Source organism: Cyprinus carpio, chromosome B19 (genome assembly GCF_018340385.1).
Source record: "Cyprinus carpio isolate SPL01 chromosome B19, ASM1834038v1, whole genome shotgun sequence".
NCBI classification, from domain to species: domain Eukaryota; kingdom Metazoa; phylum Chordata; class Actinopteri; order Cypriniformes; family Cyprinidae; genus Cyprinus; species Cyprinus carpio.
Window position 1 is genome coordinate 18,886,701 of NC_056615.1, and position 25,052 is coordinate 18,911,752.

Below are 25,052 nucleotides of genomic sequence, written 5' to 3' on the forward strand. Positions count from 1 at the left end.
GAGTTGATGATCAGAGTAGGACAGGGCCCCTGGCTGGACATGGGATTGAAACTCTTTGATATGAGCAGCACCCTGCTGACAGGAATGTGGAAAAGCCATATGGACAGAGACCAGCCGAGTCCTTGGACAAACTGCAAAAACCCCACACTGACCGGGACCGGCGAGGAAGGGGAAGAACTACTTATTCCCTCAGAGCTCGTATGTTTTTGCACGACCTGCCCTGCAGGGTTTTGAACACACAGATTTAATAAACGTTGCAATGATGTGTGTTTGCGAAATTACTCGAGAGTAAGTCTGGAATAAGAGAGGGAGACGAGAGCAAACATGTGTTCACTTAAAGACTAGAAATTTCCATTCATCTGTGCAACAGTTTATGTTGCCAAGCCAATTAGCTAATGTTCTACCAGACGAATTTTGCTCTACAAAAATTACCATCATGGATTATTTATGGCCAAATGGTGAAATGATCTTACAAATTTTCTCTAAGGAGGATGGAGAAAACCATTCTATAAAACAGCTAAAATGTGACTATTTTATATGAATCTTGTTGAGAGGACATTGGTCCTTTTTGACTGTTTTAGAGGCTATAAAATGACTGTGAGGAAAAATAAAAGGTTTGTGTGGATTTATGTTATTTGTAATATAAAGTGTGTGTGTGTGTGTGTGTGTGTGTGTGTGTACTTGTTGTTGTTGTTGTTGTTGTTGTTGTTGTTGTTATTATTATTATTATATTTAATATCTGGCATATCAGTGTAATCACTCTCTGCAGGTTACTCCAGTAGGTTTGGACAAGTCTTTTTCATAGAATCATTCATTTCCGATTCATTAAGGAACACAACGTGTCATCAAATCATTCACACAAGCGATTTGTTCAGAAATGCAGATTTTTTCAGTTACGTAACAACTGACATTGTCTTTCTATTATGCAATATCAAAAAAGACTGTTTTAATGAGTAAGTCAATGAATCATTCACTCAGGGGATTTGTGATTCAAAAGTGATTCAAATCAAATTCAGCTACTGTTTGTTGCACAGAAATGCACAGCAGTGCTCTGGCAACATAAATACTTAAACAATTAGCATCATTGTGTGTAAAATTTAAGATTTATTTCACTTTTTTTCACATTTGTATACTCCAAATTTACATTAGCGTTTTTTTTAAATAATATTTTATTATATTTTCAAAGACATGATCACCATGCTATTAAGTTCATACAGTATGTACTGATAAAATGCATACCTCAAATGCACTGTAAGTTTCTTTGGATAAAAGCGTCTGCCAAATAAATAAATGTAAATGCACTTTTGACAAAACTGCAACAAGAGCTAGAGCATTAAAATGCTCCATTAAAGGAACTCACAAGTAAAAATTGCTCGCTTGACAAAGCAAGCTGTCAAAAAGGACAACAACTCGAATCAATGACACTTTGAGAGGTCTGAAGAACGGACATGGCTGTGAGCAGCAAAAAAAGCTAACATGCTAAAAATCCTGATACCTTTGACACGACAGCCTCGGCCCTGAGGTGTTTTACACAGCACTTTTATTGCTTTCTGTCCAGAGATGAAAAAACGGACAAGCAAAACATTTTGTAGGCCCGATGCTCGGATCTGATAACATTTCAGTCTTCACAAACACCCCAATTTCTCTCTTCGCACACATACTCTCTCTCTCTCTCATCTTGTTCAGGATTAGATGATTCTACTTATCCTCCAGACATAGAGACAGAATAACATGTGAAAATTACAATACATCAAGTAGGAGTCATTACGGGAACTGCTCCCTTCCTTGTCTCACTTCAAAGTCTCTGCAATTTTCTGATCCATGTGACATTCACGCTCCTCCAGGGTCAAACAACATCTTGCAGCCTTCATAAAATGATTAAATATTTTAAACAGCTCGCATGCGTACCTCCGTGGCCCCCGGAGACTGATGCTGTTATCGTTTTTGTCAAAGCCACTTTCCATCTGCATTTGTCATTCCTGCTTCGCGTGTAGAAGTTATCAATCGGCTTGTCAGAATGCAAAATAACTGATGTTCTTTGGGCGGTATTGGATGGACTATCTCGGGCTTTTAATCAATGCATATTTTTTCCACTCTTCTTTCTTCGCTCCTTCCTCATTCTCTGCTCTTTAATATAAATGTTTAGAGTCCCAGGCGCCTGTAATGTATTTGCACAGAAAACGCTTTGACAGAAGCAGTAGTTATATTATCAAACATTACACCTTGGGGCTAAAAGAGTATCAGAGGCTTTCACGCACAGGCAATGCTGGGAATTACAGACATGAAGAGATGACTGCTGTACCCTCACTGTAAGGGATTGCCCTGGCTGTATATAAATCAGACGCGTTGAAAGCTAATCTTTCTCACTCACACATGTAGTGTATACTCTATTTATAGATTTGTCTTGCCTGAGAGAAGATTCCAGGCCATGTGAGGCCTTTATCAGTGGTAACAAGGTTGTTAATGTATCTGAATATGCTGTACATCCTCCATCTTGGCTCGGCATGCGCCACTTGCGTAAGGGCATGGCTAAATACAAGCCAGCCGCATCCACATCTGTCTCTGCCGTGACATTATCTGACTAAATGGGGAATTTAAGGAAGGAGGAAGAGAGATGCCCTGTTTTGAAACACCGGTGTTGTGGATGCTGCTTGGACACAAGCTAATCAAGTTAAGGTACTCCTTTGAAAGAACAGCTAACTACATTGATGCTACTGTATATAAGGATACAGTATATACTACTGTATATAAGGATACAGTATCTTAATGTAGATGTGTAATTGTCAGAATTCTGCAACTACAGCAAAACAACTTTTAACTTTATTAAAAACCACTAATTTATTTATTGCTTATATATCTATCAGAGATGAAACTGATTGGTTGAAATTTAGCATTGCATCACTTGCTCGACAATGGATCCTCTGCAGTGAATGGGTGCCGCCAGAATGAGAATCCAAACAGATGATAAAAACATCACAATAATCCACAGTCCTTCCTTAACATCTTGTTTTAACTTGAAAACTTCACATCTGGCCAAAATACTAGCCCATAAATCCATAATGTTGCTCCCTCGAGTAAAACAAAACAGAAAAATAATAATAAATATTGTGATAATTTTGTTAGCTGTTTAGACTTTCATTCTGATGGCATCCATTCACTGCAGAAGATCATTTGCTGAGCAAGTGATGTAATGCTGAATTTCTCCAAATCTGTTCTGATGAAAAACTCAGCTTGGATGGCCTTGTAGGGTCAGTAAATTTTCAGCAAATTAGAATTTTTGGGTGAACTAATAAAAAAGAAGACACATGGGTTAAATTGATTTATTTTTTTCATTTTTTTATTTTTTTGGGGGGGATGAATAATTTATGTGAACAGTGATTTATTTATCTACATGAACCCTTTGGATGAACTGATTCACTAAAATGACTTGGAACAGCTCCTATCTATTAATTTCCATTTCAAGTCAGGAATAAAATCTGACAACTATTGTATCATAAATTGTGCTTCTTTAGTATTATAAAATTGTCTTGTTTTTGTATCGTAAATTGTGTCTTCAGATTTCTCAGGCTGGTCCAGCTAATGCACATGTGCATTCAAGAGTAAAACGACAGATGATGCCTTTGAGAAAAGATGATTGGCTCTTGTAGATCTACATCTGGTCTACATCTGTGTAACAATTTCTTCCATTTATTTTTATATGAGTGGACCATTTTCTGCCTTTATAATGTTTCTGCTTTTAGTTACTCCCCAACAAATTAATTACAGGTAGTTTAAAATACATCAAAAAAATGCATTTTAATAGATTTAGTACCTCACAAATTGGGTGCAGGGGCACTAAATCCAGGTGCCTTTTAGGTAATGAATCCACTAATGAGAGATCATACCAGTATCCTGCTGTCTTTCTGTCTCTCTTCTGTCACACTCACAAGCACACAAATTTTCCTCTAACGGGCCATAGAGTAAATTAGCAGGTAGGGCTGCAGTGGCTGATTGAAACAAACTGGTGTTGATTGCTGATCAGTCAGCTGTGGAGCAGGATAAGACCATGAGCTAATGGAAAAGAGCAGAAATACCCCCAGTCTATCTGTCTTTCTCTATTTCTCTCTCCCCCAGGGCTGTGGTTATGCTATATGGTGTTAGAAATGAAAAAATAAAAGAAGCTGAAGATATCTGCATGATTGGTATGACAGTGATGGCAGCACAGAATGCATGAATTACCATTCTGGTCCTGGCTAGTTTAGGCTGGTTTAGTTGGTGAAGCATCAGAACTGTACCAGCACAGCTAAGGTCTTATAAAATATGTAATTATCCAAAAACTTAATTATTAATTAAATATTAATTCAGGGTGAATTAATTAATATAAAAAACCCCAGTAATTTAAAATAGTGAAATAGTATTACAATTACTATTGTATTTTTTATTCAGTTGCTATTACTATTGTAAATACAATTACTGTTGTATTTTTAATTTTTTTTAACAATTTTTTTACTATTGTATTTTTTTAATTGTATTCTAATATATTCTAAAATGTAATTTATTCCTGTGTTCAGTGTCACGTGATCTTTCAGAAATCATTCTAATATGTTGATTCGGTGATCAAAAAATATCAAGAATATATATGAAAAAAATATATATTCTATATGACTATATGAATAAAAAAAAAAAAAAAAATATATATATATATATATATATATATATATATATATATATATATATATATATATATATATATATATATATATATATATATATATATATATATATATTATGCATACATATATGCTGCATAATATTTTTGTAGAAACCGTGATATATGTTTTTCTCAGGATTCTTTGATGACCTGAATGTTCAGAAGAAGAGCGTATTTAATATATTTTATTATTTTATACTACTTTTTACGTTTTTGTTAACTAAATATCCATAAGTTGTAATTGTCTGTTTCACTTTATTTTGAGTTTTGTTATATGTGATTCTTTAAACCCAAATCAGTGCAAGGTCATTCAGCTAAACAGACCCCAAAATGACGGGCTAGCATTTCTGAACTTCTCTTTCACCAGAGAAGGTGCTTTACCTCTGGAAAAACGGCAGGGTTAAAGTTTATGCATTTCGTAGCAGCCTTCACGAGTCATTAAGACAAAACCATACATGGAGAGAAGAAGAAACCTTCAAAATTGAAGTCATAAATTACAGACTCATGACCTGTTCACAGAAAAGCAGCCATTTAGTCAACAGTGGGCTGTTAGCATGCTACGTAAGTCTGCCCTTAGCCCATTACCCAGACACCACTATTCCACTCCCTCTGTTCTCTCCGGTTGACAGCGCCTGTAAATTAGCAAAACAGTCATTTTTTTTAATACCTTTGAACCTTCTGGCAACACTTTTCGATCAATTAGGAGGCAAAGCATTAATTCGCCACTCTGTGACTGGTGTCTGCTGGCGTCTTCTGCTCATCATTGATCCTGGGAGTGATCTCTTTAACCTCAGAGTGATGGTAATGGCATTAGGAGATGAGACCATTACGACGCCTTCTTCCAGCTCTTCACCTCCAAGACAGGCAGAGGGCAGGGGCAAATGGGTGGGGTGTGGCCGGGGGCTCGGGTGGACGAATCGACGGGGGGCACAGTCAGACACCCCTAGTCTCTCGGCTTGTTGCGCCGTATCTCCTCGGAGGCAATTTAAGTATAAATTAGAGTCGGCGAAGGCCTGGAGAAACACGCTGACAGCCACCCAACACTGAATAAATCACTTTTTATTGTGAGGAAAACTGCGCAACCTCAGCTGACATGATGGCGTTTACATTTTAAAGGGATAAGGTTTATTTGCTGCCAGGTGCTCTCAGGGTTTAAGCAGACACTGTCAGTATGTGTTCCCGCCTAAAGTGACCGTTTTAAATCAAGCTTTGGACACAGCTGTCGCCAGAAACTGACCTGTTTAAGTCTTACTGGGTCCTCTTGAAAAAGGCTTATGGACTGGTTAACGCGGCGTCTTCTTCGCCGGGTGCTGCTGTGATACCTGAGAGCTGACCAAGATATGCCAACCGAATCAATATAACTGACGACTTGCAAATTGATACGCTTTTACTAGAAACGAAACCCTCTCAGAATCTGAAAACAAGGCTGATGCTGGGTTCTATCCAACTCGTAAAGACTTGGAGAGGTGAAATAGAACACCATTCGAACTCTTCGCAATTGAAGATTGGCTTCCTTTTAATGAATGAGTGGGAATTTGAATTGAATTGGTCACACCCCACAGGAAGCTGACTTGGAGTTTCAATTGGAATGACAGGTGGAGGAATTTACTGAATGGCAATTCAAGGAAATTCAACACAGCTAATGCATTCCTGCCTGCCTTTGTCAAGCCAGCATTCAAACTTTAAAAAATTACAGCTGATCAGAAAGTGGTCTATTTCAATTTGACTTTCATGTGTTCAAATTCAAATTGGAATTCTGCATCCTGTTTGCTATCTTAATTAAAATTATGGAGCTGAATTGGAATTTAAAAATGCAACATTTCTGAATGGTGCAGGTATGGTATCCAAAGACTCTTAAGCAATTAAAATGCACCAATAAATCTTGGTTTCCACATTTTGTAACAAAAGAACCTGGATGTTAAATTAAGACTGATCTTTCCTCAGTTCAACAAATGCCATTTTGTTTCTTTACACATAATTTTCCAAGCGCCATTGTATCTAGTCTGCGGTCGCCTAGGAGGAGGAGTGTCTCACATCCACCTTAGTATGTAATGCAGCATAAATCCTCTTTAAATGATCAAATTTGACTAAAGTCCTAAACTTCAGTCGTCTTGTGTCCTATTTAGTAAGTGCCGGGGATCGCACTGAATTGCCCTGTTTGTTAATCACTTAAGGGATCTCATTCAGTGCCGTCCCCTTTCTACTTTTTCCTTTCTATCCTAATGAAGCCTCTGTTAATTAGCCAGCATGTTTGTCTGGGGTGAGAGCCGTTCAGATTGCAGTGTCAGAGAGACTCGATTAGTCCAAGATGGAGTAGTGACTTCTGTCGTTCCATCAGATATAAAGCAATAAGCACCTGGCCGTTACTCCTACAGTCCCCACTGACCTGATAACATGAAATGGGGTGGAATCAGGACTGTATCCTGACTCCAGTGGAACTAAATAGAGATGTAGCAACTGGAAACTAAAACGATCGTATTGGGGCAGTGATAAAGATGTGATGTTTTTGCTTCACTTGTTCATGGTGGGTGAATTGAAAAATTGTACCAGCTGTTAATAGTTTTAAGCCACAAATCTGCAGTTTGTATTATTTGATGTATATATTTACATCACCGTATAATGTTTTTGGGTTGGTAAGAATTTTTTAATGTTTGTTTTTGAAAGAAGTCTCTTATACTCACCAAGGCTGCATTTATTTGATTAAAAATACAAAAAAATTGAGTTACGATTATTATAACTATTTTCTGTACTAACATATTTATGAAACTTATTCCTGTGATGGCAAAGCTGAATTTTCAGTGTCTTCAGTGTCACATGATCCTTTAGAAATCATTATAATTTGCTGATTTGGTGCTTAAGAAACATCTTTTGTAACATTGTAAATTGAATACATATTTGATAAATAAAGGTACTATAATTATTTAAAAAAAAAATGAATGACTCCAAACTTTTGAATGGTAGGAAAGATTTTGTTTTAATGCCAATGCAGTTATTTAGCTCTTTCTTTGTAAATTTGTGACAAACAGCACATGGTGCCACTCAAAGCATCACATTTCAGATATGGAGGTAATGTAAGGTCTGACACAAATTGTATCATTTCAGATGACTTTATTTATGTTGTATTACAAAGTCATACAGAGACGATGAATAAGTAAGTAAAACAAGTAACATAATATAAGCTGGTATAGCAATAATTAATGGGTCCAGCAAGCCAGCAGTTCACTTCTGGGACTATACAGCTCAGCTATAGTAACATATTACAGTGAAAAGCAAAGGTACAACCAACTATAAATACCTCTAAACCAGTTTTGCGCACATTTATTTTCCTATTGAGTAATTAGATCAAATTCGCTCTGATTTGAGCCCAGCTGCAAAGCATGCAACCAGCAGCACCACAATACATTGTGATGTTGTTCCTGAGTTTTTTTGTTTTGGTTGCAAAGAATATTCCACATATGTGTTGCCACATGGAGTTTTGCACTCTCAGAAATAAAGGTACAAAAGCTGTCACTGGGGCGGTACACTTTTGTTCCTATTAGGTTCTAATATGCACACTTTAAGTACTAATATGCACCTTTAAGGTAGACCCTTTAGGTACAAACATGTACCTTTTGAAAAGGTACCGCCCAGTGACAGCTTTTGAACCTTTATTTCTGAGGGTGTGGAAAAAACAAAACAAAAAAAAACCTTTAGGCACGCTTGATGAACATATGATGGTGAATTTTCCCGTGAGGTAAAAGTTAGAAGACGTGTGACGAATGTTTTCTTTAGCAGACAGGATGTCTTTGATTTGAATAGTTCCTAAAACTTCCTGCAACTAGAGTCAGATAATTATTCTTTCAGTTAGAGAATGTATTATGTAGCGGTTTGTAATAAAGTTACCAGCCAACTGGAGAGTTTTATTTATTTACTCACTCAAGCCAATTTTTACATGCGTTTGGCACTTGGCTGGTTTTAATTTTGGACTCTTCCTTTAGTACTCCCATGGATGCAGGTTTGGAGTCAGGACTGCATCATCTCCTGGTCCCATTGTTCTCCTTTTCCTCTCCTCAATAAATATCTTTCATTATTCATGTTCTGTCTGCGTAAAGCATAACAATCAAATAAAAAACCTTTTTGAACAAAAGAGTTTTGTTTACATTGTGGAAACTTTATTACTATATCTTTCAGTTGAACACATTGATGTAGCAAATTCTTTATTATTTTTATCAGTTTTTTGAGCAAAGACACATTAAATTGATCAAAAGTGACATTTGTAATCTCAAAAAGGATTCCTATTTCAAATAAATCCTGCTCTTTTGAACTTTCTATTCATCAAAGAATCCTGAAAAAAAATGCATCACTGTTTCCACAAAAACATTAAGCAGCACAACATTGTTTTCAACATTGATAATAATATGAAATGTTTCTTGAGCACCAAATCAGCATATTAAAATGATTTCTGAAGGATCATGTGAAAATGAAGACAGAAAATCAGCTTTGCCATCACAGGAATAAATTACAATTTAAAATATATTAAAATAGAAATCAGTTACTTTAAATTGTAAAATATTACAATGTTAACTGTATTTGTGATCAAATAAATGCAGCCTTCGTGAGCAAAAGAGACTTCTTTAAGAAACATTTAAAAAATCTTCCCCACCCCAATAAACAATTAAACATCATACATAAAAATGTATGCATAAAAAACAATATACACTGCTTTTCTGGTTATATCTTCATTTGGGTTCTAGCAAATATTGCTGCTAAATAACTTTTAATTCTGTAATTTAACAATTATGTATTTAATTCGGTTGAAGTTTTTAATCTATTGACAGCCCTATTTTGAAAAATTGGAGTGTTGTTCCGATTCTTTTCAAACCAGCTCTAACAGGAAGTGCCTCGGATGTGCCTTTGGACAACAGCTGTGACCGTTGTAAAAAATGAGATCCGACGCAATCTATCGCTGTGTGTGCTTGTGTGTGTGTGCATGTAATTTAAAAGTACTTAATCAGATCAAACACAGAGTGTCCCTCCCCTCTGTGGAAAGACGGCCACACCCCTCGCAGGCCTCCCTCATACATCCTGGCCGCCCGAGACAGTTTGAATTTATTCAATCAATGCGACTCATCTAATTGATATCTGAAACAGCGGCCGGTGATTTATCATCAGAGAAATGTAAATGATATATCCCGGGCAGATGTCTTATATTTTCCGACCATTTATTTTGAGGAGTGAGTGAAAGGAAGGCAGCGTGTTTAATTAAAATTCATGAGGGAGGAATGTGCTGAGTTGCACTGGCCTGCGCTGGTCTCTTTGGGTTCAGTCTGGGGGGGATGAATGATGGTGGACGGGAGAGAATGTTGACAAGGGCGAAGTCAGGAGCGTCCTGGTTTGATCACACACACACACTCGCCCCTCATTCACTCCCAGACTCATTTTAAATCAACACACACATACGTTTAATATTGCATAAGGGAGGTGTTAAACTCACCCCGCCATGCTAAAGTGGCTTTATTTGGTTTTAAGGGTGTTCTGAAGATCCTTTTGCTTGATCTGGTCCAAACCTTTAACGTAACCCCTCCTCTAGTTCTTCTGAAATATGCTTAACCTAAATATTTATCTCAGTTGACAGTTATCACGCTGTTATGCGCAAACAAAATGGGCCACAGGACTGTACAGACTCTCGAGTGTGTGCAACGAGAGAGAGAGAGAGAGAGAGAGAGAGAGAGAGAGAGAGAGAGATTAAAGGAATAGTTCATCCAAAAATGAAAATTTGGTCATTATTTACACACCCTCATGTCATATTATTGTCATCTGTGAAACACAAGTGGAGCAGTTGCCCATGCTGCACTTTTCCATACAAGGAAGGTGGATGGGGATTTTTTTTTATATACTGTAAAAAGTTCAAAATTAAGTGAGAAACAAGCCAAAAATATTACATTATTCAGTGTTATATTATTGTTAATTACATGGGGTTGGAAGTAAATGAAGGTGACTAAATATACGTAAGTAAATACATATTTACCACTACTGCTCAGAAGTTTGGAGCTAATAAAATCTCTAGTGCTCACCAAGGTTACATTTATTTGATAAAAAAAAACACAGGTTACAAAAATATTGTGAAATATTTTTACAATTTAAAAACTGTATTTTATTCCTGTGATGGCAAATCTATTTTTTCAGCAGACTTTAGTGTCTTGTGTTCCTTCAGAAATCATTCTGCTGATTTTCTGCTCAAGAAACATTTCTTATTATTATCAATGTTATTTTAGAATTTGTGCTTCTTAATAAATATATATATATATATATATATATATATATATATATATATATATATATATATATTGGAATATTAATATAATTTCAAGTTTTTGTTTGAATAGATAGCTCAAGAGAACAGTTTTTATTTGAAACAGAAATCTTTTGTAACAGTGTAAATGTCTTTTTGAACAATTTAATGCATCCTTGCGGAATAAAACGGTCACTTCTTTCAAAACAAAAATCTTACAGACCCCAAACTTTTGAAAGGTGGTGTATAATAATTTTTTTGTGTGTGTGTGTGTGTGGTGACATATATGTTGAATATTTCTTGCATTAAAACAAAAACAAAAATATCAAGAAAATGAACCACATATTTTATATTATGCAGATTACCTGAAAGTTTGATCAAAGGACAAATGAGTGTAAAAAAGGTTTATGGTTGACTGTAATATTGCATTTTGTGTATGTTTGTCACCACTGTTGAACTGTAAAATCAAAAACATTGCTACAGTAGATGAAACTGAAGTGACTCTCAAACAAGTATAAAACACAAAGCAGTGTATAAAATAGTCCGTTTTTAATCGGATTAAACTGCTTTATTGATACTTTCTAAGGAATTAATCATTTACTTGGATGCTTTTCCTTTTAGCAAGGTTTTTTGCAATGCATTATGGGATTGCATGCCCCGCAAAGTATACAGTACATGTGCTAGAATTCGGCTCATATTATGCAGCATAACAGCCTCTTAACATCACAGGTATATTCAGGCCAGGTCTGCTTACATGGCTTTCTGTCATTTAGGGTGGATTACCACACATAAATACACCTACATCAGTCCCAAGGTCACACGCACACTCTCACACACTCATTTTGTTAAAGGATTGCCGCCTGACGTGACCTTGGTGCCGGGTGAAAGCAAAACATCTCAGACAGTCTGATCTGCCACCCAGTGTATCTTTTTTTTCCACCTTTAGAGCAGGAAAGAGCCGTTTGTTTCCCATCAGCAGTCAGTCTCACTCTGTAACTCTAAGCAGCTGGCCAGTCTCGACAACACAAACCATACAACAAAATAAAAAGATAGAGAGAGAGAGAGAGAGAGAGAGAGAGAGAGAGAGAGAGAGAGAGAGAGAGAGAGAACGCACACTCTTTACCAAAGTTACAAGATTTATGGCCCTCTGTTTAGGAAATAATTCAAAGTTCATACTCACATACATCATATTTTGAAACACATAGATTATGGGGTGGAACACATTTATCATATTGCAACACACCAGGACATGCACACACACGAACGCACGCAGATACACACTCAAAAGTGCACATGTTCTCAATCTCTCTGTCTCTGTCTCTGTGATACACACACACATTCGCACCATTTGCACCGGGGCCTAATTTCACAGGGATGCGTTTGGTCTGTATGAAACAGCTTTGTATTAGTTTTGTCACTGAACCCATCAGACAGTAATGAGGCCATGCTTAAAACACACCCTCAATTCCAGATAAGAGCAGGAAAGAGTGCGGCGAGCACGTCCGCTATGCACTCTTCCGATAATACCTCTCCGTCATTTGTCACTTGTACATTTCAGATTTCTAATCTCAGCTAAATTGATCCGTATCGTACATTTTTATACAGGCTTTTGTGTATATTGATATTTGTGGATTGCTCTGTGTCAACAAAACAAATGTGTGTGGTTTTTATCGTTTAATGCTTTTGATGTACTTCAGGAAGGGGAATGGTTTTGCACCCAGAGGGACATTTAAGGAGTGAGGTTTTGTCCGAGCCAAAGACTATAGGCTAGCTTTAGTGTGTGCCATAGCTAAATATGAAATGAAAATGAATTACACTCTTTTTTTTTTTCATCCTAATGTCTGATTTATAAAAGATATAAGCCAAACAAAAGCAAACACACACACAAAGCAAAGCCTAAAACAAAATGAACAAACAAACAAAAACATAAAGCACAAATACAAAACAAGACAAAGTAAAGCAAAAACAAAAAGTGAGACACAACAAAAGCAAAATATAAAATAACAAAGTAAAACTAAATAAAAACAAACTGAAAGTAAACAAACAAAACAGTCAAAAGGTCTGTCCAGGTTACTATTGTTAACTAAAACTATTAAAAACATTTTTTGTTTATTGAATTACCCCTGATATAAAATCAAATATAAATATTAAAATAAGTTGAAGCATAATTACAAAGTAAAAACTGAACAAAAAATAAATTAACCCTATAATTATAGTAGTAATAGTAATTAATAAAAATTACATTGTAAAGTAATTACTACAAATGACAAAATTGCCAAAAATTCAACTAAAATAAAATGGAAACAGGAAATATAAAAATAACAACCAATTCAAAATATTAATAAAAACGATAAAAAATAAAATTAAACACTGGGTCTGTCTGAAATACAAGATGGTTTGCTGTTATGCAAATATGAATTTCTATTGAACCAATACAACAATATTTATTTGACACAGAGGGATCAGATTTATTTTATGTAATTTACTTCAGCTTTTTTTTTTTATCACAATTATAATAAAGTATTCATTTGTTTGATTCAAGACAAATCCATTGAATATGTAATTCTGATGAGACGATTTAGTCTCACTCAGTTTAGTCATGTTGTCCATGTTCCATCTAAACAGAAAATTCTTTTCATTAGGAACGCAGAATGACACTGATCACACAGGGTGGTAATTTTAGTATGTATTGTTATTTGAAGCCTAACCCACATTTTGAGACACAGTTTTTCAAAGTCAAAATCATGCCTTTTAAAGAGGATGGTTGGCATTGTCTCTTACTGAAGCACAAGGACGTTATTAACAACACTTTAAATGAGGTTACCAGTGGCAAGATGCAGTACAGTGGCTTATAAAATCATTTCCATTAGCCTACAGTTCCAGCAAATGAAAAAGAAACTGTGTGACCCTCGGTCCAGGCCCTCCAGACTCTTAGATACTTTCAAAGTGACTGAAAAAAGGACATGTCTTATTTCTTTTATTTAGGGAAAATACATTTTGCTTTGTTTATGCTCCTCCTGGATAAACGTTTAATTATGAATAATTTCCAGTGGAAAAAAAAAAGGAAAAAAAAGCTATAAAGAAAATGCAGAGGCGTGAGACAGCTGAGAGACAAAAAAAAAAGGGAATACAACTTATTTTCAAAAAAAGACACTTAGCTGGGGGTGGTAGGACATGCGGCTCTGAGGTCCCATTAATTACAAAATGCATTAATATTTTATTAGTCCCTTATCAGTAATTAATCAAGCACTTTGATGTAAAGTTCAGCTTACAAAAGCAAGAGGAAATGGTTCCTCAGATATTCGCCCGCTCTCAGAGATGCCTCAGTATTTCACAAGAGACGGTTAATCCTCGCATGCCTTAAAAGCATTTTCCCCTCTTAAGCCTTGACATACTGCAAAAGAAATGAGAAATACACGCAGTGGCTGTAAGGTGTCATGTACAATACTGGGGTGGGACGGGGGACGGGGGGGTGCTGTATTTGTAGACAATGAGCTCCCTCAGATCTGATTTGGCGAGGCGTCGAAGGACACCCAATCACAGTAAATATTATTCTTGTGCTATGCCTCTAATTAACATGCTTAATTGCAGCTGTCAAAAGGCTCTTCAGATTGTTAAGGACATGAGAGCTGGAGACGGTGTGTGTGTGTGTGTTTGGGGAGGGGTGGTACTGGCCTGCAGCATGACTGAAACTGTTGTTTCACTATTGAAAGCTCACATAGATCACAACAGATCTGCTAGTAAAAGGGGTTTACAATGAATTTCGTTAATTTCCTTGTATAGACTTAATGTACATATGTAATACAATAACCCAAACAGAAAATACATATTGTTCTGATTTTATTGCTTTCTTCTTCGGTCTCTTTTCTCTTTCATAAACAAAGAGTTTAGAAAAACAGTTAGAACAAAGAGGCCATGGAGAAAAAATAGTCAATTATTTTGTATGACAAAACTGCATTGATTTGATTTAAATGAATGAATAAATAAATAAATAAATACAAACCCATAAAATAAAAATAAAAGGACAAATTCATGAAATGAATATAAAATATGGAAGAGAATTAGGGCCAAGCAATAATAAAGAAAATAAAATAATCTCAAGATTAAAGTCATTATAATTCGAGATTAGAATTTCAAGAAAAATTACAAAATAAAATGCTGAGAATAAACTCATTAAATTATCAGAAAAAAGTAGTTAAATTACGAGAAAATTTTTTTAAATTTCCAGAAAAAAAAAATCAAAATAAAATGTTAAGAATAAACTTAAATTACAAGAAAAAGTCATGTTTTGAGGAAAACATAAAAAAATAAAAAAATAAATAATTTGAGAATAAACACATTTGTGTCATGTCAACATTTCTCGTTGGACAGTGTCAAACAGCATCCGTTGTGGTGTAGGTTGCGCATGGATGTAGCATATACTGCGATCGACAAGGGCTCAAATCCGTCTTGTGCCGAACTCACTTTTCTTCCATTTCTCATCACATATCACATTGTAAAAGTGGGAATTAATTGCTAAACGAGTGTTTAATAATAATGTATTAATAGGCAGGCTATAGGGAGGGCTTTGTTGTCCAAATAAGGCAGCATTTATTTAATTATTTTAATAAAATAATTTACACTCTGTTATTATTACATCTTGTTAATATAAACTGAGGTGCAAGTAGTATATGTCACTATTTATAAGTATAAATAGCATCTAATTAGCTACTATTTACACTTTGGCTATTTTAACTTAGAGTATATAGCACATCTCTAAAAATGCTGCTGTTGTCACTTAGTGTAAATTCTATATATATTACTATTTTCACTGTAAATAGCATCTATGGCAGGGCTTTCCAAAGTTTGGCCTGTGGGCCAAATACGGCGCGTGAATGAATTTCCAACGGCCTGCAGCTTGTCTGTTGAAATGTAGCCTATTATATGTGGCCTGCCGATCATAATTTACAAATCATACATTTTGCAATATCAGCACAAGATGACAGCACTAAATTTTAGGCCATATGTATTAGTAAAAACAAGTTTTTTTTCTCGAAACACAACATTTTTGCTCGTAATTTTATGAGTTTATTTTCAACATTTTATTTAGAATTTTTTTCTCAAAATGTAACTTTTTTTTTTTTTTTTCTCGAAACATAACGTAATTTAATGAGTTTATTCTCAACATTTTATTTAAACTTTTTTTTTCTTGAATTTTATGACTATTTAATTAATCTCACATTATAATGACTTTAATCTCGAGAGGTTTTTTTTTTTTTTGCTTTATTATTGCTTGGCCCTAATCCTCTTCCGGAAAAAAAGGAATGAAAGCCATAATACTTTTCCACGGTTCTTTGATGAATAGAAAGTTCAAAACAGCAGTGTTTATTTGACATACAAATGTTTTGTATAAATTCAAAATGTCTTTACTGTCACTTTTAATCAATTTAAATAAAATAAAAAAACACGTGTGTGTGTGTGTATATATATATATATATATATATATATATATATATATATATATATATATATATATATATATATATATATATATATATATATATAGTATATATAATATGATGTCAATAGCTGTGTGGCTTGAGCAGGAATTTTTATGTGTAAATATTTTTAAAAAATAATGTTCCAAAATCTTCAGGGTGATCTGAGGACAGCATCGTGACGATGTGAGATAAATTCCCACGGACCCCTTGCACTCACAAAAATGGAAATGATTTAATCACCCACGGAATCTGATATGTAGGTGAGGCTGAACTGAGGACAGAGCATAATTAAAAGATCAGAATTTATTCCCTTGGACACACACACTCATGGAGGTTGCAGTGTGACTGGAAGGTCAGTGTGCTCTTTAATGGATAGCATTGATCCTAATGTCTGTGTTTCTGATTGGCCGAAGCTGAACTTTCTCTCCCTGCAACACCTCCCCCTCTGGCCCACTGATGGATTGACCCACCTGTAGGCCCTCAGGCGGAGCTCCACCAGGGGGCTCATGTCCACAGCGCGGCTGTATTGCAGCACTACAGCACATGTGGCAGGTCGTCTCTTTCTCTCTCTCTCTCAGAGCCGAAGAGAGACCGTCCCATTACTCCTCCAGAGGCCCTGAGAGCTTGATAAAGGTCTTTCTGTATCTCTGCTGTCCCTGTCTCTTACACTGAGGGCCAGGACACAAGGGAAGAACAGCACTGCTGGTCCTATTCTCTATCCGAGACACCAGAGAGCTACATTAGGACAGACAGTACACAAAAAATAAATTAGGTACACTGGGGTTGTTCATACTGAAAGAGCATAAAAAAACATTAACAAAATATACATAGGAGCTAGTTGTCACACAGTGAAGTTATCACAAGGGATTTATCTCATTGACTAAAAAAGTTCAGTTGCACAACATGCATTTTAAAGGATGTAAATGTATACACATTATAAATTACTAAATTTGTATGCCTAAACAATGGTTTTATGGATTCATTGTGACAACTTATACCATATAGTGTGACAATGTATATTCAGATTTTAAACCTTCAAATATTTTCTTATGTATTTATTTACTTACTTACTCATTTATTTATTTATTTACTTGCTTGCTTATTTTTTATTTTTAAATACATTGGTGTAAATAAATACTTGCTTTGTAGACTGTTTTAGAATAGAAAAAAGTTAAAGCATATATGGTTAGAAACAAAATATGATTAAACATGATAGGCCTGAAATCAAGAAACATATAAATATATAAATATTGGAAATAATGGAAAAATTATAGCAATCAGTAAACTATGAAAGCCATTTCCATCATGGAATAATAAAAAAAAGTACCTGCAACTTTTTAGCTTACAATTCTGACTTTTTTTTTTTTCACAATTGCAAGACAAAAAGTCAGAATTATAAGATATAAATTTGTAGTTCTGAGAACTAATTTTGTCAGAATTACAAATTTATATCTTATAATTCTGGCTGTTATATCTTATAATTCTGAGTTATGAGATGTTAATTCGCAAATGAAGAAAAATCCTAAATGTGAGACTTGTCAGAATTGTGATATAAAGTCAAAATTGGGAGAAAAAGTCAGAATTCTGAGTTTATATCTCACAGTTCTCAGAATTGTGCAAAAGGAAGTCCAAACTGTGAGATTAAAAAGTCACTTTTTTAATTCTGTGGCGGAAACGGGCTTCCATAGTAAACGAATATGGTCTTTATAAATAAAATCATATTATTTCAGCCAGACAGAGAAAATAAAGTGCCAGAATAGCTGAGAAGTGGATCACATACACTAAAAAAAAAAAAAAAAAAGATTATTTGAACCTGTAAATAAAACATTCAACTCAAAAACTATGAATGAATGAATGAATGAATGAATATTCTTTTACACTTTCCTCAAAAAATTCTCCATCGTTATCTTTATGTTTATTTTGTTTGTAGATAATTTGACATTTTTCCTGTGTGAGTGTGCACTATGTGGTAAATGCAGTGTAACTCACGGATTTGTTCTATAAAACAGACATTTTGGGATAATTAGCTAAAAAAAGCAGTTGAAGTGCATATGGCTCCCCTGCTTTGGCTTAGTTCTGTTCACATATGGCACACTCTGCTGAAGCTTTTAGCTGTTTGCCAGCGTTCACTGTGTAGGGAGGGGGGGCTGCAGAGATGCACAAAAACACCCTACACAACCCTACACACACATACACACTGGTCATGGAGCAGCCAAGCATGAGCCACACCTGACACACACACAGGCCGTGGTGTTGACTCCTACACCTTTGGCTTTCATTCCATTAAAATAAAGTCATTTGTGTCCTTTCATAAATGCTGCATTTTCTCGGTTAGCAGAGGAAGATGACTTTCTGTTTTGATGGATGACACAAGATGTAAAAAGAAACCTGCTTTATTTGGTATCGGCGAACTTAGTACGACTCATAATTGCGCTGTGCAAATTTAGAATAGTGAGAAATCAAAACTGAGCTCACCAGCCCACTAACACATCGCCCTGGCAAATATGTTCCTGCTCCATAATTTGAGTAGGTGGCGTTACAGAGAATCTTCAGCAGCTCTTGCGGCTCACACATTGCCGTTTTAACAGCAAACACACATGCAGATTACACCGTCATTGTACCGATTACAACATTTGCTGTTCGCGTCAAGACAACAGTGATTAAAATATCTGTTTTCCGACCCCCTCGATTATCTTTATGAATACTGCGTGTTGTGTGCAAGCTCAGGAACACATGCTGAGACATAGTGTTGTCCACACAAACACGTCTGCGCCCACATAGTCACACAATATATTGTCTTTATCAATGCCGTGGCGTTCAACGAGGCCTTGCTGTACTACTTGTTTGAGAGCGATCATTTCTGCATCACAGCTTCAATTAACCTTGTCTTGCCAAAAAAGCTGAACAGCATCAAAATTAGCACAGCTCAACTAATTTACACAAAATTCAGAATTTGCACAAGTAGGTTTGTGTCATATTAACTCTCGTGCTTGGGGGCTGAAATGCCATTTAAATTATATATATATATATATATATATATATATATATATATATATATATATATATATATATATATATATATATATATATATATATATATATACACACATTAACACTTTAACACTTTAACAATGTAATCAATATTATATTTATTAAAGCAAAGTATGAATCTCATCACGTTACACATCACATGTACTGAGGCCACACAATGCATTAAGAGACGAGGGGTGTAAACTTTTTAAATTTGATGATCAGGGTAAATTGTACTTATTTTGTCTTCTGGGAAACATGTAAGTATTTATGTAGCTTCTGAAGTCCAGTACTAAATGAAAAAATATGATCGTTAAACAAAATGAGAAGAATTTAGTCATCGCCATCCTGTTCAAAAGTTTACTCCCCCGGCTCTTAATGCATTTTGTTCCCTTCTTGAGCATCAATAAATGTTTTCACCTTTTGTAATAGTTGTGTATGAGTCCTTCAGTTGTCCTCAGTGTGAAAATGTGCATCTCAAAATCATACAGCCACTTTTGGAAAGGGTTCAAATATGCAGGAGCTGGAGGGTTTTTCTGAAGAACAGCAAGCAACTGCTCAGGACCAACAGTGGACTCATGAATATAATATAAAAACATCACAAAATATAAAAACTGGTGGAAATGATACATAGTATTAAGATTCAAGGGTATGTAAACTTTTGAATGGGGTAATTTTTATAAATTCAGTTATTATTTTGTCTTGTGGAGTATATGTAAACATCTATTATGTGAAATAGCTTATTTGGGACAATGCTAAATAAAAAATAACATGCAATTTTCATGATCCCTCTTATTTTGTTGTAATTATTAACATTTTGCACATTCAGCAAGGGATATGTTAACTTATGAGCACAACTTTATATATATATATATAATATATATATATATGTGTGTGTGTGTATGTATGTATGTATGTATACGAAACGGATTCTACAACTTGAATTTCAAACCAGCACTTTTTAAAAAATTAATTATAGTTAAAAAAAACTAATGTAAAATTTAATGATGTCATTCACATTTGTGTTAACTGTATAATCTGTAGGTACATTGCTGCTTCAGGGTTTAACCTGTTTCTCCTTTCACACATAATCAACAGACAGAAGCCCTGCTGGCCTGAGGGTCACATGAGGACCTCTCCATGACCCCTGACCACAGTTTGAACCAAGACCCTACAGTTCATCCATATCTGCGGCTGTAGAGAAGGTCACTGCAGAGTTCAAAGACATAACACGCAGAATGAGGTTTGTAATTAAAATGTGAAAAGTTTGTTAAATCAGAGTTTGCGAATAATTAGTTATAATAATAATCAGCTGCTTTACAAAATAACCACTCATTAATTAAACATGAATTTTATTAGGATTGCTGAGCACATGCATTGTCTGTCTGTCTGTCTGTCTATCTATCTATCTATCTATCTGTCTATCTGTCTATTTATTGATCATTTAACCATGCATTTTCAAGGATTTGTAAGCGATTCACGGTATTTTACAGGAATCCAGTTAAAGCCCCCTGATAAGTTTCCTTATATGTTCACCCTTTCTGATGAAGGCCAACAACTAAAAGACTCCTTAGTTGGCTAAGCTGTTTGTTTAAAAGCCCTAATGGAATATTCAGAGCTAATTCAAACGCGTTCTGATAACTTAAGACGGCTTGCGGTGTGATCTCTCTCCCTCCTCAAAATATTTGCCATGAAGGACTCGCGCTTTGAAATGTATAAAGTGCACCCATTCAACGGAGCATATCTGTGAGTGCACATCAAAGTGCTGTGAAGTGCTCAGATCTGCTTTGCTCAGTGGAATATGTGTGGATGTGAGAATCTGCCTCTGTTATTGGGATTCAGGACATGAATCTCTAAACTAGCTTGATATGCACGCCTGTTATTTGTAAATACACTTCAAACATCTCAATGGTAGTTTGCAACATAGGGGAGTAAATCACATTTTATTTAAAGTATTTCTACTGTTGGATGACCTCAGAAGCATTCTCACCACGTTACACCATCTCACTCATCTCACAGCCCGTTCCCCGACGCTTTCAAGAGGACATCTTGTTTTAGAAAACGGGATATTTACAGGTCATCAATTCGGTAGCACGTGTTCTGTTGAACAGGGTATTTGGATCTCGGATTGTTCTCGCCACCTCAAATGCCCTGCTGCTAGACGCAAACATTCGGACTTTCCCTTTCTCTCTCCATCTGTCAGTCTATCTCTCTTTCTCACTCTCGCTTTCTGCATGTGTGTGTGTGTGTGTTTGTACAAGTACATTTGTATGTGTGTGTCTCTGGGACCGTTCTGTAATTCTGTACTGGAACAAGGCTAGGATAATGTAGAGGGTAATGCCTCCCCAGAGACACACAGAGGCTGGGTAACACCGAGTCCAAACAGCCCAGGCTCGAGCCTCCCATGCGGGTTGCTGTACAAATGCAGCCTTTGATGTGTGATTTGGAGAGACCAGGGGCTCAGAACACCAGAGTCTTACACTCAATTCAGGTTAACCTGAAAGCAACCCCTGTGAGTCTATGAATGTATGAGTGTGTGTGTGTGTGTGTGTGTGTGTGTGTGTGTGTGTGTGTGTCGGGAAACAAACTCTTGCCAGCCATTTGATTGTCTTTTCTGTTGGGGAAGCTACTTTGAATCTGTACAAGCGATAAAACGCTGTAAGTTGTTCATTTTTATTTAGTGTTACCATTTAAAAAAGTTAGCTGTACTATGTTACTAAAAAAAGTAGTTAGCTAAAAAGTAATAAAATTGTTTTAGTGTCAGCGTATATAATTAATAAAGCATATATTAGATTTACTATGTAGTTAAACGTTAATTTAGTATATTATAATTAAATACAATGTTGTTTGTACACACAGATAACATTGTATTTAATATAATACCTGATAATACCTGATAATTATTAATAGTGTTTTCACACTAAAGCTTAAATTGCATTTTAAATTACTATATTTAATATGAAATAATAATATATAATATTGAATAAACAGTAAAAAAATATATAAAGTAAAAAAATAAATAAACATAATAAAGTATAATATATATTTTCAAAATACTCTATGAATGTTCTGTTTTATAAATTGTTGTTAGAAATAGTAATACTTCATATATTATTTTATAATGTTTCATACAAGTTTCCTATGAAAGCTTGTAGTACATTTTATAAATTATTATATTTAGTATGATACATAATAATGTATGATATTTAATACACAATTGCTGTGTCGTCTGTGTTTAAAATGTAATGTATAATGTTTAAAATGTAATATATATGACATTTTACAAATAATTGTTTGGATTATAATACTTAACATTTTATTTACTAATTGTATACATAGGTATAATATTTTAATATTTAAACAATGTACCATTTTAATATTTGTACACAATATATTTTATATATTAAAAAAACTAACTAGCTTTCTAATATTTCTGTTTTCTTTTCATTTATTATACAATTAACAAAAGCAAAAAAGACCTCTAACACTAGCTTGCTCCATTCTTTTTCTATTCTATTTTCTTTTTATTTATTATATTATTTAAAAAAAGCCCTTGCTATGTGTACTGCATTAAGCTAACTGAGACTTGTTATAGCACTTATATATCATTGCTCTTTTGTTGATTTTGATTGCTTCCATTGTCCTCATTTGTAAGTCGCTTTGGATAAAAGCGTTTGCTAAAATGACTTAATGTAAATGACTAAATGTAATATATTCCATATATATTCACATTTTATTTATATAGTAAAACTAAACTGTATAAACAATACAAATAAATAGACAGGGCAAATATGAAATGAAATAATTATCCAAACAAACGGCACCCTAATGGAAAAGCTACACTGTTGTGAAAAAGCTGAGTTATTGTCCCACGAATGAAAAATGTGGTAACATTCAAATCACTTGACATGATTGGCCATTTCAGCTGAGTTTGAGCCCTTTGTTTCTCACATGAGCACGTTGCCCTGTGCCGTCATTGAGGCCCGTTAAAATAATTAGGGAATAAATAAATGACAATCAGGAGATGAAATGAAAACGTGACGATGTGTTAAAAGGTGTAAAGAGAGACGGACTGGGAAGGACTGATTGGAGAAGAAAGAGTGTGGGAGGAACAGAAAAAGAGAGAGATTCAATGTCCTCCAGGTGCCACTACTCGCATGATTTCATCTCAGGGCCATAATCAACCCCCTTAATGAAATACGTAATTAACATATTATAATTGTGGTAAGGATGGTTTTGACAGAAATCATTTTCCATATCTAATACTATGCTAATTTAATCTGTTCCTCACTCCCCGACATGACCCTCGCTGATTAAGTTTCATGGCAGATTTCTTCCTCTGCCTGCCATCGTGTGCGTGTGTGAGACTGAAAGTGTGTGCCTGTGTGCTTGTGTGAGCGGATGTGTGTGTGTGGTCAGATCCTGATGGATGGACGTTCTGGTGAAGTCTCTGTCTCAAACATGGCTGTCAGAGTGAGCTGGGACAGACTGCAGCAGATGGCAGAGAGAGGCAGGAGACTGGGAGAGTTACAGCAGGTCTGCCCTGCTCCACGTGGGAGGTGGAGAGCAGAGAGGAAAAAGGATTTTAAAGTTTGGGGGAACAGAAAGGAGTGAGGCCTTATGTTTCTCCTCGTAGAATGAATGCTTGCAGTGGCCATGTAGAGAGGTTCACCATCAGTTCCACCCATGGCTGTGTACTGCTGGGCAACAGAGGTGGCACTACTGAGCTAAAATCAGTGGTGAAATTGTCAGATGTTACCTGAAATGAAACAACAAAACAATTTGCTGGTCAACTTATAGGGAATTTTCAATGGGTTTTTAGGATAGTGTTTTTTCAAATTCTCATGTTTTTGAAATCGTTATGTTCTCCAAAGCCAGTACACTTACATGCTTGCAGTAGTAGTAGTTCTCATTAGCCTATGTCAAAACACAGTACTGTGTAAAATGCACTTTTGAGATTTGTCTGAGCACAATTCATTAAAAATAATACCCTTTTAATATGATTGTTTTTAAATCTCAATGTTTTTCAATTCATTTTAATTATAGTTTGAACAAATGGATACTAATTAAGTAAAAATAAATATGATTTAAGATTTAATAATTAAAATAATATAATATTATTTATAAATTATTTTTTTTTATTTTTTAAATCAAATATTAAATATAAAAATATGTTTACCATTATTAGTTTCACTAATAATACTGTTAATAAAAATTATAGTAATCATTATAAATGATATTGTTGTTGTTGTTGTTTTTGTATTGGCAGTAGCAAAAATTCACTTTTGAGGTTAATCTATGTGTAATAATACTATTTCAGTTTGCTGTTTTTTTTTATTATAAATATTTTTTTAAAATGTATTCATTATAATTGTAATACTCTTTAATACTAAATGAAATTAAATGAAAAAAAAAAAATTACGAAATATTACTTTTATAGATTTATAGACTAGGTTACTATTATATATGCTTGTATTAGTGTATATATATATATATATATATATATATATATATACTACAGTACAATTAATATTAAATATTTAATACTATTAGTCTTAATAATAATTGTTGTTGTAGCAGT

The 25,052-nt window shown here is 34.8% G+C and overlaps 1 long non-coding RNA gene across 1 annotated transcript in view; it reads left to right on the forward strand.

Moving 5' to 3' along the window:
- The window catches only part of LOC122140749, a 43,665-nt gene that overhangs the window by 17,238 nt on the left and 1,375 nt on the right, over nt 1-25,052 (forward strand). Inside the window, exon 4 of the long non-coding RNA XR_006157326.1 lies at nt 20,570-20,714. This is a non-coding gene — a long non-coding RNA (uncharacterized LOC122140749). The remainder of the gene's footprint in view (nt 1-20,569; nt 20,715-25,052) is intronic.